Here is a 17,712-nt window from a genome sequence, read left to right on the forward strand (position 1 = left end):
AGAGAAAGAGAGAGAGAGAGAGAGAGAGAGAGAGACCATCCGTAGTACTACGTGTACTATTACACTGCACCTGTATTGTGGAGCCTGCACTAAAGGACCATCCACGAGCCAGGCAAGGGCCTGGAGGTTTAAATACACAAAGACACACAGATGAAGACATGGGTCATCCTTGAAACAAGAATTCCCCTTTACTGTGTACCAGAGCCACTTATATATGGATCATTAACTGGTAGCCATGCCCCAGGCAAACCCACCAAAAACTACTCTCCTGCCATCAGGAACTCCTGAAGGTCTCATTCTCAGAGCAGCTACAAACACAGGAAAAACAAGTTGTTTTGCTCAGACAGAGCAGCTGCAAGCATAACAAGTTGTTTACAGGAAATTCAGGGTCTGGCAGAGAGAGAGAGAGAGACAACATCATGGGTCCAGACATTGTATGTGGAGTGGTTATGACTCTGAGACTAGGCTGCTGTTAACTGAGTCCTCAGACCACCTAGAACCTTCTGGGGTACAGTGGACAAGGGACTGAGAGGAATCAGAGTGACAACTTAATGGGAAAACAGGGTAATGTGTCTTATGAGTGTGCGGGAGAAGAGAGAAGGTATAGGGACTTGTTTGAGGTTTCACAACCCTCATAGAAATGGACTTAGATTCTAGGACTGAAGCCATAAAAAGGTAGTAGTCCTGAGAAGTGGGTCAGTTTCTTATTTTCCCTTTCAACTTTGGCTATCAGGATGTTCAGAGCAGAATTTATAACCCAGTTGGTCTCTAGCTTCTGCCCCAACAATTACCAATGTGTTTGTAATTTCCTGTTTTCTTCTGTCATCCTGGCCTTCTCAGGTTGTATTTAGTGTTTTTGCACCATAAACACTTAGGTAAGGTGCCTGAAGGGTCATCTTCTTGACCTTACCTGGCATTAGGCACCATTAAGTCGCTGTAGTCTCCCATTGTGGCACTCTTCTCTCAAGCCTACTGGCCAAATTTGGAGCCTGGAGGGACACCTCACCAGTGTCTACACACTTTTCTCCTACTTCATATGACAGTTCCTCCTCCCAGAGTTGCATAGGGTTCTCTGATTGAGTCACTGTGGAAGACCCTGCCCCTGCCTTTGTTCTCTGTTCTGGAAATTTGTTGCCTCCCTCAGCTTCCTCATGAGTCCAAACAATATGGCATCCTGTTGCTGGTTGCTTTTGCTCTACTCTTTGAGAGCCCACCGCCCAGCTCCAAATAAACACATGGACACTCTTTAGTTATGATTGTATGACCTTGACTTGGCTTATTTCTAGCCAACTTTTCTTAACTTAAATTATCCCATCTACACTTTGCTTCTGGGGTTTTATCTTTCTCTATTCTATATTCCTTTCTTTACTTCTTACTCTGTGGCTGTGTAGCTGGGTGACTGGACCTTTGCATCCTCCTCTTTCTTTTCTTGTTCCTTCTTAAACTTTCTCCTTCTCTTTATCCTCTCTGCCTGCGAGCCCTGCCTGTTTCCCTCTCTTGCCCTACTATTGGTCATTTAGCTCTTTATTAGACCAGACAGAGTAACACAGCTTCACCAAGTTAAGCAAATACAACATAAAAGAGTGAAACACATCTTTGCATCATGAAACAATTGTTCCACAACATATAAAAATGTAACTCATCTTCAATTGATATTCCACAACAGCATCCTCCACCCAGCCAAGAGGAAGGAGGGAACTCAGTGGAGGGGAAGCATGACCTGAAGGGTACCTGCCTTCACTGGGCACTATACAGGCTGACTCAGGTTTGGTGTACTGGTGGAATGACCTGGCCTAGTTGCCTCCCAGGATCTACATCCTACTGGGTTCTACTTCCTGGGTCCCTACACCTGTGAGTCTGACTCAGAGGGAGAGAAGAGAATAGCCCAAGACTGAGAGTTGGGTAGCTGTGGATGCAGTGTTCAGACAAAACAAAGGAGTCTCAATACAGATGAGGGATGAGGCTTGAGGGGGTGCTGGTAGGGTAGCTTCGCAAGGGTGTACTGATCATGCTGTTATGAGCACTTCTGCCATCAGGGGCCCCTTACTGGACTCGGCCAGACCGTATGGATATGAAACTGCTGGCTGTGCCAGCCACCAGCACTGTACGCTTCCACTGTGCAGCTGCTGGCAACCCCACCCCCTCCATCTCCTGGCTGAAGAATGGCAAGGAATTCCGAGGGGAGCATCACATGGGGGGCATCAAGGTAAGTCTGCGAAAGGGGCACAGATAGGTCGAGCCTGAATACAGAGGGTATAGCCCATATCATTTGTCATTGATCAGCCTTGACAAAAATACCTCTTGCCTGGGTAGGGGCATGAGATTTTAGAAATAGAAGTAAAGTAAAAAGTAATAAAACTGAAACCATAGAAAAGTACCAGGAGGGCATTCCAGTGAATACTGAAATTTTCCCTGTTTAGTTTTCCTTATATGTTTATATTCAAATACAAAAGGAGAAGGCGACAACAAAAGACTTTTTTAACTTGATACAAACTACATGTAAAACAGTTAATTACTTTAACACTTTGAGGTGTCAAGTCATTAGCATTTTGTTGTTTAAGTAGCGAAGCCACTCTAGACCAAGTATCCTGAAAGCAGTCACTTCCTAAGTAACCTTATATTACAAAAGAAAGAGCAGAAGTATGTTTGCATAGCCTAACTATCTGTCAGGATGAAAACAGGCTCACATTTTTGGGCATCCACAGTCACTCACCTACTAAGTTTACCTGCAGCTTGGGCACCAGCACTGGAGCCTGGTCATGGAGAGTGGCTACTATACCTGCATGGTTAAGAACAAGTTTGGGAGCATCCAGCAGACTTACACACTGGATGTACTGGGTAAGAGCCAGACTGGGTGACTAAAGCAGGTCAGCCTCAGGGGATTGGACCCACTGCACCTGACCTGTCTGTGTCTTACAGAGCACTTCCCACATCGGCCCATTTTGCAGGCTGAGCTGCCAGAAAACCAGACAGCCACCCTAGGAAGTGATGTAGAGTTCCACTGCAAGGTGTACAGTGATGCCCAACCACACATCCAGTGGCTGAAGCATGTTGAGGTGAATGGCAGTAAGACAGGCCCGGATGGCAAGCCCTATGTCACTGTACTCAAGGTGGGCTCTGTTGTTGGCAGCTGGTTGGGTGGATGGGTTAGCTGGAAGTGCCTTGCCCTGGTCCTTAAGTCCCTCTTTGGCTGAGGAATACCTTGGGACTGGGACCCATGTGTTGGAGTTTCTGTGAAGGGGCACCTGAGTCTCAGAACTTATCACCTGTTCTGAGCTGCAGGCAGGCTCTGTGTTACTTGTGCCCTCCCGTAGGACTTGTTTCCCTGTTTGCTCTGAGGCTTGGGTCTACAGAAGGCTTCTCTTGGGTGATAGTTTTGGTGCTCAGGACAGGAGGATGTCTGCTGTACTAGTGCCCTCTGACATCAGAGGACTAGCTGTCCACTCTCCCGCTGCCTGCACTGTAGCACTAGCTCCACCCTGCCTTGACGAGCTCTTCCTGCCTCCCTCTGCCTGGAGCTTTGCTTCATAGCCTCAGGTGGGGGCCACGTGAGAGAGAGAGAGAGTTTGGGCTTTGCAGCACAGGAAAGAGAGACTTGGAGGTCTGATGGGAGAGAGGAACAGGTGTTGGCAGGAGTTGGTATCCTGGCTGTTGGGAGAGACCACTAGGGCCATGTCCAGTGTACCTCCCACTGTGGGTGTGTGGTTTCGTGAGCACAGGCTGATGTGATATGACCCTTGGGATGAAAATTTGAAGAGTATGGGTTCCCTTTCTCTCTCTCTCTCTCTCTCTCTCTCTCTCTCTCTCTCTCTCTCTCTCTCTCCTCTCTCCTCTCTCTCTCTCCTCTCTCCTCTCTCTCTCTCTCTCTCTCTCTGTGTGTGTGTGTGTGTTTCTCTCCCTCTCCATGTGTATATGTGTGTGTGTATGTGTGTGTGTGTGTGTGTGTGTAGGGAGAGTGGACATGAAGGAGGCCAGTCTTTGAAACCACACCCACCACTGCCTTTATGTGCCTCACTTCAGGCAGCTTTCCAGTGCTTCCTTCCCCAACCCATTCTTTGGCATCTCCCTTGCCCTGTCTTGTCCTCATTTTCTTCTAGAGATGTCCTGGATCAGTGACAATCTGAAGGCAGATGCACACCTTTATCTTTCAGTGTGTCAGAATGGGATGGGGCAAGAACATTTGTTGAACCATCAATTTCATAAGCATGGCTGAGAAGGCATTTTGGTGGTATGTTCACAGTCCTCAAGTAGGTGATAACTGACCCACCTCTGACTCATCTTCTGCTTCTGATGCCTTGATAATACTGGTAGCTCCCAGCCAGCACTGACTTCCTACCTCCTTCAAAGCCCCTCAGGTCTGTGCTGTTCTCTTGCTTAGAAGTTTTCAGAACCTTCCAGGGGCTGAGCCCTGTGCTGCTTCAGAACATCAACTTCCCACCATTCTCTGGCTGACACCAATTTCCTCTGGTTTTCTCTCCATACATCTGTCTGCCCATCTTTTTTTCTGTACTAACTCTGCATGTTGCTTCTTTGTGGCACCATGCTGCCCAAGTGCCCAATGCTTACCTTGGGACAGGGAACTATCCACCAATAGAGGGACTGGTTTTATGCTCTGTGCCTTGGTTCAGGATGCAGAGGGCATCCATTGCAGTGGTAGAGCTGTAGGTGTCAAGGTGGTAGCAGAGGTGGCATTTTCCTTGAAGCCTGTCTGATCATCTCTGTGTGGATGGTGCTGTGGTACCCAAAGGGATGTGCTGGTGCTTGCCTATTGATTTCTGTTCTCTCTTTGTAGACATCAGGCGTTAACACAAGCAACAAGGAGCTAGAAGTTCTGTCTTTGCGCAATATCACCTTTGAGGACTCAGGGGAGTACACCTGTCTGGCAGGCAATTATTTCAGATTTTCCCATCACTCTTCATGGCTGGAGGTACTGCCAGGTATTTGTTGTTGCTGCTGCTGCTCCATTTGTCCTCTTATGGTGCTGGCTCAGAACATAACAAAGCTGCCAGGGACAGGGACAGCAGGGGTGCACTTATGACTTACTGCAATCCATCCTGTGGTAATCACCCTGGCCTTGTGCTTGGTATGGGAGTGTCACCCTTCCTCATCTTGATCTTGCAAAGGCCTCCCCCATAGTCCTCTAGTTGGATTTCTACAGTCTAGCCTTGAGGCTCTGGCATCTCCTGGGAGCCTTGGTGGTGGTGTGGATGCTTCTGGCTCTGCCAGGCTTCTCTCCTGAGTCTGGTCCCTGCTGGCTCATAGATATTTTGGGCTACCAATGTGAGTTGGGGACATAGGTAACCAAACTCTGAGTATCCCAGTAGCTTTGCTCCCCAACAGGTACCTAGAGCTCAGGGCAATGGGAGGTCCCACAAGGCTGGATGAGGCCCCAACTTTTATGTCTTTGCAGCTGAGAGAGAGCTGGCAGAGAGCAGTGCAGCTGGCAGGTTATCTGCAGGCACCATCAGCTTCTGGGTGGGCTTCTCCATCTTAGTCTTGACTGCAGCTGTGACACTCTGCTACCTGCGTAGAGTCTCAAGAAAGAACCTGGGGGCTCCCAGTGTTGACAATAGCTTCTGCTTCACACCTGAGCAAAGGTAACTGAAAGTAGATACCAAGTTTTGATCTCTCTGTTGTACCTTGAACGTCCTAAATTCCCAGCAGTACCTGTGGCCTGCTTAGTACTCATTTCTCTGCAGTCAGATGAGCTGACCCTTCCATATTCCTATCCTCCACACGGATCCCAAGTTACTCAAAACAACTTTGAGTCTTCAGTAACCACTGTTTTAGCATCCCTCTTCTTGGCTCTACATACTGCCTCACATGGACTTGACCTTGCTACTCCTGGGAGTTACACCACTTCAATCCTTTCCCAAATACCAGCATCCATTGTCTGGCACCAACCTGTCCTCAATGATTCAAGCAGGTGACCTCCATGAACTCTGACATACCCTTGGTCCACATCATCCACCCAGTTTCAAGAGAACATACTGTAATGGCCAGTATTTCTGAGCTTGAGCTGCCAGCCAACCCAAAGTGGGAAATATCTAGAACTCAGTCAGTGCTGGTGGGGTTTTATGTATACTTGGAGGAGGTTCTGTGGCTGGGGGCTAGATGGCTACCAGGCAGAGGCCTGTTGGAGGTGGGGTCCAGGGTGAAATTCAGGTTACTCTGTCTTCATGAGCAAGAGCCCATTGCCAGCTATGAATGCAGTGGCACAGGGCCATGAGGGCTGGCGGTCCTGGGCACATACTCACTGCCTCTGCTTCTTCGGACAGGCTGACACTTGGTAATTCTCTAGAAGGCTGCTTTGGCCAGGTTTTTATGGCAGAGGCTGTTGGCTTTAACATGGACAACACTGTCAAGCCTGTCACTGTGGCTGTGTAAATGCTGAAAGGTGAGGAGGGAGAGAAGTAGCGCAGGGCAGTGGGGGCTGCAGGGCCACCACCTGACATTCCCGCTTTCAACACAGATGGTGCCAATGACCAGGACTTGTTGGACATGGTGTCTGAGATGGAGATGATGAAAGTTATTGGCAAGCACAAGAACATTATCAACCTGCTGGGGGCCTGCACACAGGGTGGTAAGTACAGCAGGTGGGTGGACAGTTAGATCGGGACCCCTGAGTCACACAACATCTCCGAGGTATCTGTGCTTCCAGGACCATTGTATGTGCAGATGGAATATGCTGCCAGGGGCAACCTCTAGGAGTTCCTGCAGGCACAAAGGGCCCTAAGCATGGAATATGATGGTGACTCCAGGCTGCCAGAAAAACAGCTTACCTGCAAAGATCTAGTGTCCTGTGCCTATCAGGTGGCCCGAGGTACCTGGCTTCTCAGAAGGTGAGCAGAGCTAGGGCACAGGCGAGGTAGGGTCTTTCTGAATGGAAGAGTGGATGTCAAGCTTGCTTAGGCTAGGGAGCTGTCAGTTTAGCACAGGTTCCTTTCATGCCTCTTCGGTGTATTCACAGAGACTTGGCTGCCAGAAACGTGTTGGTGACTGAGGACAATATGATGAAGATTGCAGATTTTGGCCTGGCCCGTGATGTGCACAATCTGGAATACTACAGGAAGACCACAGATGTGAGCCCCATTCCAGGGTGGTTTGGGTACGGTGCTCCACCAGGGGACACCTGACAGCCAACAACTCTCCCTCTGCCTAGGGCCGGCTACCTGTGAAGTGGATGGTACCAGCTTCCCTGTTTGACGGAGTCTACACCCACCAGAGTGATGTGTATGTGTCCCAACATAGGATGGGGATAGCAAGACTCAAGTCACACCTATCACAGCCTTTAGGGTTCTTGCCCACTCAGGCTGTATTCTGTCTTCTCATTTGAGACAACAGCATAGCCCTACCATGCCTCTCATCCACATACCCTTCCTTGCCCATTGGTAACCTGTCCTGTTGTAAAACTGCTACAGTTATAGACCAGGAGTAACAGGCCTCTGCCCTCACTCCCATACAGATGGTCCTTTGGAGTCCTGCTCTGGGAGATCTTTACACTGGGGGGCTCACCATATCCTGGCATCCCAGTGGAAGAGCTTTTCAAGCTATTGAAAGATGGCTACCACATGCACAAGCCTGCCAACTGCACACATGACCTGTGAGCAGAGCATTCCTTACTTACTCCTCTAACTAATCCCTGGGAGTGGCTGGTTTCCTACCAGGGCTCCTGGTAGCCTTGGGTGAGGTAGGGATGGACAACAGGCCAAGAAACCACAGGCTGTGCTGGCTGCAGCAGGTGGAGGTTCCACTGAGATCTAGAAAGTGGGGATTTGTGAACAGGGTCCCTCAGTCCAAGGAGCATATTGGGGAAGGTAAAGTGTTTTTATTTTTCATCCCCAGAGATAACTCTGAGGGACTTCCTCCAAGAGATAAGCAAGTATAAAGAGGTAGGAGAGTGAATTGAAAGGCCTCAAAAAGTAACTGGAACTCTTAAAGCAACAAGGCATGGAAGTAACAAGGAAGACAGCCAAAGATTTTGTGCAGGAGGGGGTTTAAATGTTCCAGACTGGGAACAAACCAAGTCTGATTAAAAGGAGTATGTGTGTCTTCATCCCCAGAGATGCTCTGAGGGATGCCCTCTGGAAGATTAGCCAGTAGGGAAGAAATAAAGAGGAGGCAGGAACGTGAATTGAGGGCCTCAAAAGATAGAATGTGTAGAGATATATGTTATTGTGTTGATTGTGTTGTCTTTTGTGTTCTGGACTGGAGAAAGACATTTGATTCTGGGAACTGCTACAAAAGGTATTTTGACTTTAAAATACAGGCCTAAGGATTTGATACTTTGGAAAAGAGGTTCAGCTTTTGTCTCCACAGAGGATGAGAATCTGTGGATTCATTGCACATTTATGTGGTGTAAATCACTGAGAACTCCTGAAATGTTGATGTAAAATACTACCATGAATGCAGTGCCCCTGCTCAGCAGGAAGTAGCCAGACAGGTTGATGATGCCCAAATTCCCTAAAAAATTGATAAAGTAGGGCCCCTTCAATGGTTCCGGTGCAGGAGCAGTGAGCTTGCTTCCCCGAGTTCTGCTCCACTCCATGCAGCAGTTTGGATCCAGAGTGAGTGCGGCTGGGGCCAGAAGGCAGCTGGAGCAGAGCTTTGCCACCACAGCTACTGCTGCCAGACTTGCTCTCTCACAGACTGTGCAGACAGCTGAGACTGTCAACCAGCTTGCTGAAAGAGTCAGCAATGCATTGGACATTCAAAATGATCTTATTGGAAATATTCAATTGGGCATATTGACCTTGAACCAAGAAGTAGCTCTGGTTCAGGAGCAAGTAGATTATCTTTGGACTTTTCAACAGTTGTGAGTTACTCATGCACTGTATTGTGTGCTTCTGCTACTGTTATGGAATTCAACCATCATATGAGAGGGTTTGGAATACTGCTTTTGTTAATTTTACCATCCAGTTAGTGCATGCTAGATGGTTACAGTGCTGGTCTAGCTCCTTGGCACTGTCAGTCCTGGGGATACTTGGTTTAGGGCTATGTGTCTGGGTAGCCACAGATGGGCAATACTTTGGCAGCAGGATGCTACTTAATACAGGGAATATTAGATGGCTATTCCCCATGACAGGCAAGGTATTATAAAATAAAATGGGGGGAGTTGTTGTGATCCAGCTGCCCTCACTCCCCCTGACCCACAGGGGAACTTCCTTGTGGTCTGTTATTGACAAGGATGTTTGTGTTCTTTCTGGCCAGTGGGTCTCCACAGAAGGAGAAGAGGTATAAAAGGTTGCTGGGCAAAACAAAGGTTGCTGTGCTTCCACCTGAAAAGAAGCCTCTGTGTCTCAATCCCGGCACCCCCCACCAGTCTCAGCTATCCAGGCTGCGCTGGCTGCAGCACCAGTGACTGGGGTTCTGAGCATTTGGTCTATCACCACTGTCATCGAAACCTCGCTCGAGCCTGGGGAAAGAGTACATTGGGGCAAGGCATTGTCAGCATGGTGTGTGGAGTGGGGTTCATAATGGGAGAAGGACTATGCACACAACCATGTGCATCAACTGTCAGGGTCACAGGTATAATTTATGTCATCTCTTTTTATTAATTGTTACATGCATGTGTGTGGGAACTGCAGCCCCGAGTTGCTATCCCTGCTCCCATTTGAGGTGCTTATCTGCAAGGAAAACATAATAAATTCCCTCTGCTCCTGGAGCGGGGGAAGGAAGGAATTTTGAGTGCATGGTGACCATTCCTTGATCCCTGCCAGGGTCAGGTTACAGTCCCTTCGCAGCCCCCTCCTCATTTGGTGCCATGGTATAAAACCAGCCCAGCAGACTATTAAGGAAGCTGTTCCACCTCAACCTCATGCTCTGTGTATTCATTCAACCTGGACACCCTCCACTGAGACTCTTGGTTCCAGCCCACGCTGGTGTGGCATCTGGAGGTCCCAACCGAGATCAGAAAGTGAGGTACAGTGGACTGGGTCATCCTGTACACCAGTGGGGATGGATTGGGGAGATATATATTAAAAAAATTAATTAAGAAATGGAAAATATCCCAGGTAAATGGGAGTTAAAGTTTCAGTTAAAGAGATTATTGAAAGAGCAGGGGACAGCTGTAAAAACTATGACTTTAGAAGATTTTCTTAAAACTATAGAGACGTGGAGTCCCTGGTTCGTCACCAGTGGAGCCCTCAATATTTCTGAATGGGAACAGGTCCACAGGGATCTTCAGAAAACGTTGAGAAAGGAGAGGCCTGAGGTCCTGCCAATGGCCACATTCTCCCTTTGAAGACTGATCAGGGATACTTTGCTTACAGAGGAAAGTCTGGGTTAAGCAGGCTTTGGAAGCAACAAAAGAGGTATTATCTGAAATTCAAGAGAGTGAGACTAAGGCTTCCCTTTGTTCTGATAATGCCTCTGATGCAGAGGCCAAACTGCTCTCTCAGCCTGCTGAGGGGAGGCCCGACAAGGTAGAAGAGAGAAAGATTCAAAGAAAGCAAAAACCTCCAGACAGGGGGAAAGGGAAGTGAATCCTTGGACGGAGTTCCCAAGCAAAATTCTTCTGCGCAAACACGCCTCTACCCTTTTTGTCTGATTTTGAAGAGAGCTTGGGGGAATCAACAGGTTCAGAAGAAGAAGTTTTGGAGGGAGAAATCGCAGTGCTACAGCAGGAATTATGCAGGGCCCGTTTAAAAGAAAAGACAAAGGAGACCTCTGGGGAGCAGGACAAGCCCCCTCCCTATCCTCTTTCTGAGCAATTCAGGACCTCTCCAGTCCCTCCCATTTGGTTGGGCTAGGAGGAGGCTCCACTAGGAGGAGGCTCCCCATGGAGGCGTTAAGTGCTGCCCAGTGATTGCCCCTGTGATAAAAATTCCTGACCCTAACAATCCAGGGCAGGGCTGCCAGTCTTCCAATTTGTCAAATGTATGTTGCAGCTTGTTTGGATCCACTTAGGCATAAGTTTTCCTCCTTCCATGTTGTCCTTTATTTGGATGATATATTTCTGGCAGCACCAATAAAAGAGGAAAGTTTATTAATGTTTGCAGAGTCACAGACCTTTCTGGAGGGACATGGGTTCATTTTGGCCCCAGAGAAGGTGCAGATGCAGGCACCCCCATTCCTATCTGGGCTTTCAAATCCAATTCATTGGGCTTCAGCCTCAGAGACTGCAGCTGGATTGCTCCCATTTACAGACCCTCCATGACTGGCAGAGATTATTGGGAGATGTTGAGTGGATCCATTCCTCCCTTTCCATTCCTACAGGAGCTCTTAAGCCCCTTTATGACATGCTGCCTGGGGACCCTTCCCCTGCCTCCCCCAGGATCATGACTCCAGTGGCAAAAGAAGTCCTATATGCCTTGCTTAATGCTCTTGAGCGAGCATATCTCCGTGGCCTTTTTATTTCATGGTCTTTTCTTCACAATTTTCACCTACTGGAGTTTTTTTTTTGCAAGGGGGACACATTTATTGGCTGCATTTATCCGTTTCCCCTAAGAAGGTGGAGACTCCTTATTATGAAATGGTGCTACAGCTCCTATGGAAGGCATATGATTTTAGTTTACAAGTTTTTGGCAGGATCCCAAATAAATTTCTAATCCCTTATCAAAAAGAGGAAATAACAAGGCTACAGAGGGTTCAAGATGGATGGACCACCACTTGTTCATCACCACCACTGGAGCCATTTTTGATAACCATTATCCTAATTCCCATTTAATTTCATTTTTTAAGAATCATCCTGTTATTTTTCCAAAAATTATTAAAACCTCCCCCCTTAAAGGAGTGTGGTCGGTGTTCACTGACGGTTCTTCCAAGGGCTATGTAATGGTAGTCTCTGATCCAATTAAAGAAAAGCAGCCCCTAGGTCCAATTTCTGCCCAAGCTGCAGAACTCATGTCCTGCCTTATGGCCTTTTCTCTTTTCAAGGATCAACCCTTCAACTTGTATACTGATAGTATATATGTGGCAAGGATTGTCGGGCCATTGGAAACCTCACCATACATATTATCTACCTCTCAGGTTTTCCACCTTTTGGTTCAGCTACAAAGTCTTATATGCCAAAGAGTGTTTCCTGCCTTTGTTGGCCACATTCGGGCCCATACTGATCTGCCAGGGCCCTTGGCAGAGGGAAATAAGCTTGCTGATTCCCTCACCTGCCCAATGGCACTGTTCCTTTCTGAGGAACAACGAGCCTGTCATCTTCATGAAAAGTATCATTTAAATGCCTCTTCTGTAAAGTTTCACTCTGGGTGTTCTCTAGCCATGGCTATTCAAATCACGTCCCAATGTCCAGCTTGTGCTCCATTTCATAATGCCCACAACGAAGGTGTTAATCCTCGAGGCCTCCATCCTAACCACCTTTGGCAGATGGATGTTACCCATTTGTCCCAAGCTGGCAGACTTAAATTTGTACATGTCTCTGTAGATACTTATTCCAAGGTAATTTATGCCTCCCTACATTCAGGGAAAAAGATTAAGGACATTATTGCCCATTGCCTACAGGCTTTTGCCTATATGGGCATCCCAGACTTTCTCAAAACAGACAACGGACAAGCTTATACCAGCCAACAGTTTGCAAAATTTTGCCAAGAACAACAAATTATACATACCTTTGGAATTCCACATAATCCCACTGAACAGGCTATAACGGAGCGCACACATGCTACCCTTAAACAGCTTTTTTTGTAAAATAAAGAAGGGGGAGTATATCACCTCCCCAAATACCCAATTATCTACAATTTTATACATTTTAAATTTTCTAACAGTAGATAAACAAGGTCTAACAGCAATGGAAAGACATTGGCAGAACCCTCCCAATCTCTGGGCTGGGTTATATGGAAAGATAGTATCATGGGACAATGGCAATCACCTACACCTATGTTGGCTAGGGTGAGGGGAGCCATTTGTGTCTTCCCTCCAGGAACCAAAAAAAACCCATCTGAGTGCTGGAGTGAAATGTTCGGCCAGTGGAGTCGGGCCCTACTGGCCCTGATAATATGGGTTCAAGTGAAGAACATCGAGGGAGGCCTGAGCTGGGCACTGGTGAGGAATCCACCCATACTGATGCCGGTAAGTAAAATAAGCTCTGTTTTTCCATCCTTTTACTCCACCAATTATACCTTGGGAGTTCCTGCAGCAAATACAGCATTAGAAAGATCCTCACTGGGTAATTTAACATTTGATATATCCCATGCCCTCTGCTTCCGGAGGATTAACAATATTTCAGTGATGCCTAGTGTCTCCCTTTCTGGGCCATGTGTGGTCCTTAGTAATTATTTTCTGGGAGACTTTTCTTCTAAATCTTCTGGGCATCCCTGTTTTGGATTGAGAGATATCTTTTACCCAATAAATTTTAAAAGAAATGTTTCTGGATTCCCTACCCCTCCGAGACCAGCTCCCTTATGTTGGAAGACACCACAATCCTTCAAATTATACTTACCATTGCCTTGGGGAAATTGTGCTCCTAAGGAACCATGGAAATTGGAGGGAGATAAATATTTATGGTGGTTTGGTCACCGACCTACCTTTAAAAACTCCTTGGGAGGGGCCTTTGATTTTTCCCATAGAAATCCAAATATGGCAGGAGTTTCACCTATGTTCACAGGCATGTTTCTCTGCGGCCCTCATGCATGTACAAATATTAGACCTTTAGCCCTTCAAAGGGGCTTGGCCTTCAGTGCTGCAGCCTGATGGAACACAAATTGGACATCTTTGAAACCTCCCTCCAGATTAATTATGCAGTGGGAATGAATTTCTCTATTGTCAGCCTAGCTTGTGTTCTACTTCCCTTTATGTTTGTCTCCTTTAATGGGTCGGTTGGGGAGGATGGTGTCCTTAATTGTTCTTCCAGCTCCTGCTTTTTGAGCAACTGCTGGTCCCCGACAGATGAGTCCATGCTGATGGTGAGAATTCCTGCCCTGGTTCCCCTGGTGGTAGAAGACCCACAAGATGGACGAGAGCTTATCTTGTAAAGAGAAAGGAGAGACTTTGGGATCACCACTACAGTCATCACAGCTATCGCCATATCAGCCACAGCCACCACCATTGCAAGAATCACCGTGTCCCAGAGTGCAGCTACTGCAGAGACTGTTAACACTCTTGCTGCCTATGTTACCCAGGCCTTAGAAACCCAAAATACCATTAACTCACATATTCAATTGGGCATGTTAAATTTATATCAGCAAACGGCCTTATTACAAGAACAGATTCATGTGTTGTGGATGGTACAACAAGCCTCTTGTTCTCATTTTTATCATTCTGCCTGTGTGACCCTTATGGAAGTAAAAAATATGTCCTTTGAGGTGCAATGCCTTAATGCTTACCTTAGGGGACCTTGGAATGATTCCTTTGTAAACTTTACCCACTCTTTGGTACATCAAATTATTGCAATTAATGAAACTCGTGTTAAACCTGTATCTGCTGAGGGATGGTGGAATACCATGGCCCAGATTGGGGGTTGGGCACAGCGATGGGGAGGTGCCTTATCCCTGGGGATCTTGGAACTAGTAGGGTGGCAGTAGGCCTGCTCCTCTTAAAATGAGTCTTAAACATCTTCACCCTGACTGAGCTTGTCCACCATCACGTGTTACTCAGTCTGGTGCATGACTCTCCCAGAAGTCATGAGGTGTGGCTGCAGATGCTGAAAAAATGAGGGTCTCCAAGGACGGGCAACCTGTGGGGAGACTCCCCACCTAAGACAGGGCATGGGGGCCCTATGACTGGTAAGGGAAGGTACTTCTCCCACAGGACCTAAGACAGGATCCCTCATTATAAAATAAAGTAGGGGGAATTGTGGGAACTGCAGCCCCGAGTTGATATCCCTGCCCCCATTGAGGTGCTTATCTGCAAGGAAAACATAATAAATTCCCTCTGCTCCTGGGGTGGGGAAGGAAGGAATTTTGAGTGCATGGTGACCATTCCTTGATCTCTGTCAGGGTCAGGTTACAATCCCTTCGCAGCCCCCTCCTCATTTGGTGCCATGGTATAAAACCAGTCCAGCAGACAATGAAGGAAGCTGTTCCACCTCAACCTCATGCTCTGTGTATTCATTCAACCTGGACACCCTCCACTGAGACTCTTGGTTCCAGCCCACGCTGGCACGGCACATGTGTATATGCATGCAGTTATGTATTGCTAACTGTAAACCAGTCATTCTGTATAGCTAGCAAGTATGTTTTCAGGACTGGCTATTTGATAATGGATATCCAACTTGTATGCTCTTCCTTTGGCTCAGAAAGTTCTGTAAAAAAAGAAGGAGGTTCCTAAGTCTCAGGCATTAAACCATGGCTGGGAAAACTGAAACTGATAAGATTAATAAGGCCCTTCCCCTTCCAAGGTTATATAGGTGCTGAGCAGGACAGCTGAAGCAGTGAGTCATGCAGAGATACTCAGGCTTCTGATTTTCATGAATCACCCATTTTAATATGAGCCTTGGTGATGCTGTTGCATTTGAGTCATTCATATTACTGTAAGTAATTGCTTACCTGTACTCCTGTTATTAACTTCAATAAACTCATTAATTTGAGGGACTAGGTTTTGCACTGTCTTCCCTGGGAGGCAGTCAGGTAATGAAAGGGGGAACTGGTAAATAATACCAATGGTCAATTTCTAGATTCCTTTTGATTTTCTATCCAAATACATTGCAGAAGGGTCGTGTTACCATCAACACAGATACAAAAGCATAGTGGGCTTTTTCCTCCACCTGCAGACTTCCTCTCCTAGTTGTTTGGTTCAGTACAGATAGATATGCTCAAGGTTAGTCCTGAAGATGTTTACCTGAAGCTGCAGGTGGTCATGACTCTTGTGAGTTAACTATGGCTGTGTCATGTCCAAAAGATAACATTTCACAGCAAGTACCCCATCCTCAGTCACAATATTCAGGACCTATTTCTATAATACTCTCTAAATCTATGGTGAGTGGCTTTTCTTCATGCCCCATACAGAACTTAGTGTTCATGGTCACTTCAGCATTTTGAGGTTTCGAGGCTGTGTATTTATGGCTACCTACTACAGAAAGAAGAACCTCTGACTAAGATTGAGAGCTGAAGAGATCTATTTTGTTCCACAAAGCAGAACTAGTAGTGTAATCTTAAAGGGCTATGACCCTTCCAGCCATGGTCTTCTGATCAGGTACTGTGTACTGTACTAATTTTTTGTAGTGCAGATCAGAAGGAAACTAATTATACACTAACTCTCATGTCACTGTTGCACCAGTGATTTTTTCATATTTTTTTGCCTTTTAATGAAAAGTTTTAATTTCATGAGATCTTATTTGTTAATTTTTTGTCACATTTCCTATTAGATGAGGATCCTATTCAGAAAACCCTTACCTGTGCTTAGAAGTGGGAATATTTTCTCTACCATATTATCCTGACCTGCGGGATATGAACGGGGGTCCTTGATAAACCTAGTGGAGAGGAATGAAAGGAGACACGAGAAATGATGGCAAGACAGGATTTCTGAAGCCATTCCCTTTATTTCCTCTCAGAGGCTGTTATATAGCAAATGGGCAAAAATGGGGGAGAGGTGTCAGGAAACTCTGCTCTGCTGAAATTCCGGTCTGGAGACATACATTCCTAGCTGATAAGTAAATACTGAGGGTCTGCGATTGTTGACTAACAAAGGAAAATGCTAACTGATTCCAGAGCCTGGTGCCTGCAGGTCTCTGCTAGGAGATAAGAGGCCAGGTTGATTTCCCAGACCCTGCAGAGAGGATAGAAGTAAATTTTTTTCTTAACTTGTGAGCTCAAGTTGGCTGTAAACAAAATGCAGATTTTGAAATACAGGTCTCTCCCCCAACACCATGTCCTTTGGCATTTTCAGGGTGTCAGGTCTCATTCTGACATCCATGACCCATTTGTTGCAGAGCCTGTGTGGTAGAAAATAAGGGACAGAGTTTCATTTTCTGTATACTGAAAAGAGGTTTCCACAACCATCATATCTGAGACAGTATCTTCAAATGCAAACATTCATATAATGAAACACAAATATGTATGCAACATTACACTAGGTACTCATGAGAGCATTCTGCTTATCAAATGTAATAAGTGGTCAAGCTCTGACCACTCAGAGGAATGCATGGCAACCACTTGCATTAGAATAAATTTACTTCCTAATGTGAACAAAGTATCCCACTTATAAACCACATTTCATGAGAAACAGCAGTACCACAACCACATGAAGATTCTTTGGGAAGCTGGGTGGAGCTGGTGACAAATGCTTGTAATCCTTGCAAGGAGGAGGCAGAGGGGAGGCCTACCAGGTGTTCAAGGGCAACTTCTGTTATAGAGCAAAGCAGAGAGCAACTTGTGCTATGAGAGATTCTTAAAACACCAATGGGCTCAGTAACTTTCACTTTCTTATGCTGAGCAGTAGGCTAGGAAGCTTTGTAGCTTGTAGAAACTGCTGGAACCAACACCATTGCTTGTTCTCTTGGTCAAGTGCATTGACAAAAACAAAAACAAAGCTCTCTCTGCAATCCTCATCTGTCACTCCATTTAGCTGTATTCTTTTGAGACTGGAGCCCTAGATGGGGCTGGCCTCAAATTCTTGCATCTGTTTTGTCAGCCTCTGCAGGGCTGGGATTCAAGGCAGGAATTGCATTCAGTCACCTCTGAATCTTCACAGAGGACATCTCACCCTCATGAGAACATGGGCTGTGAGGAGTCACAAGACTCTGAGGAGATGGTGGTCTACCAGCTGTGAGACCCACCAGTCAGAGGCCCTGAGTCAGGTCTCCATGGCCTGGGGGTTGCTCTCACC

Source organism: Chionomys nivalis, chromosome 2 (assembly GCF_950005125.1).
Source record: "Chionomys nivalis chromosome 2, mChiNiv1.1, whole genome shotgun sequence".
NCBI classification, from domain to species: Eukaryota; Metazoa; Chordata; class Mammalia; order Rodentia; family Cricetidae; genus Chionomys; species Chionomys nivalis.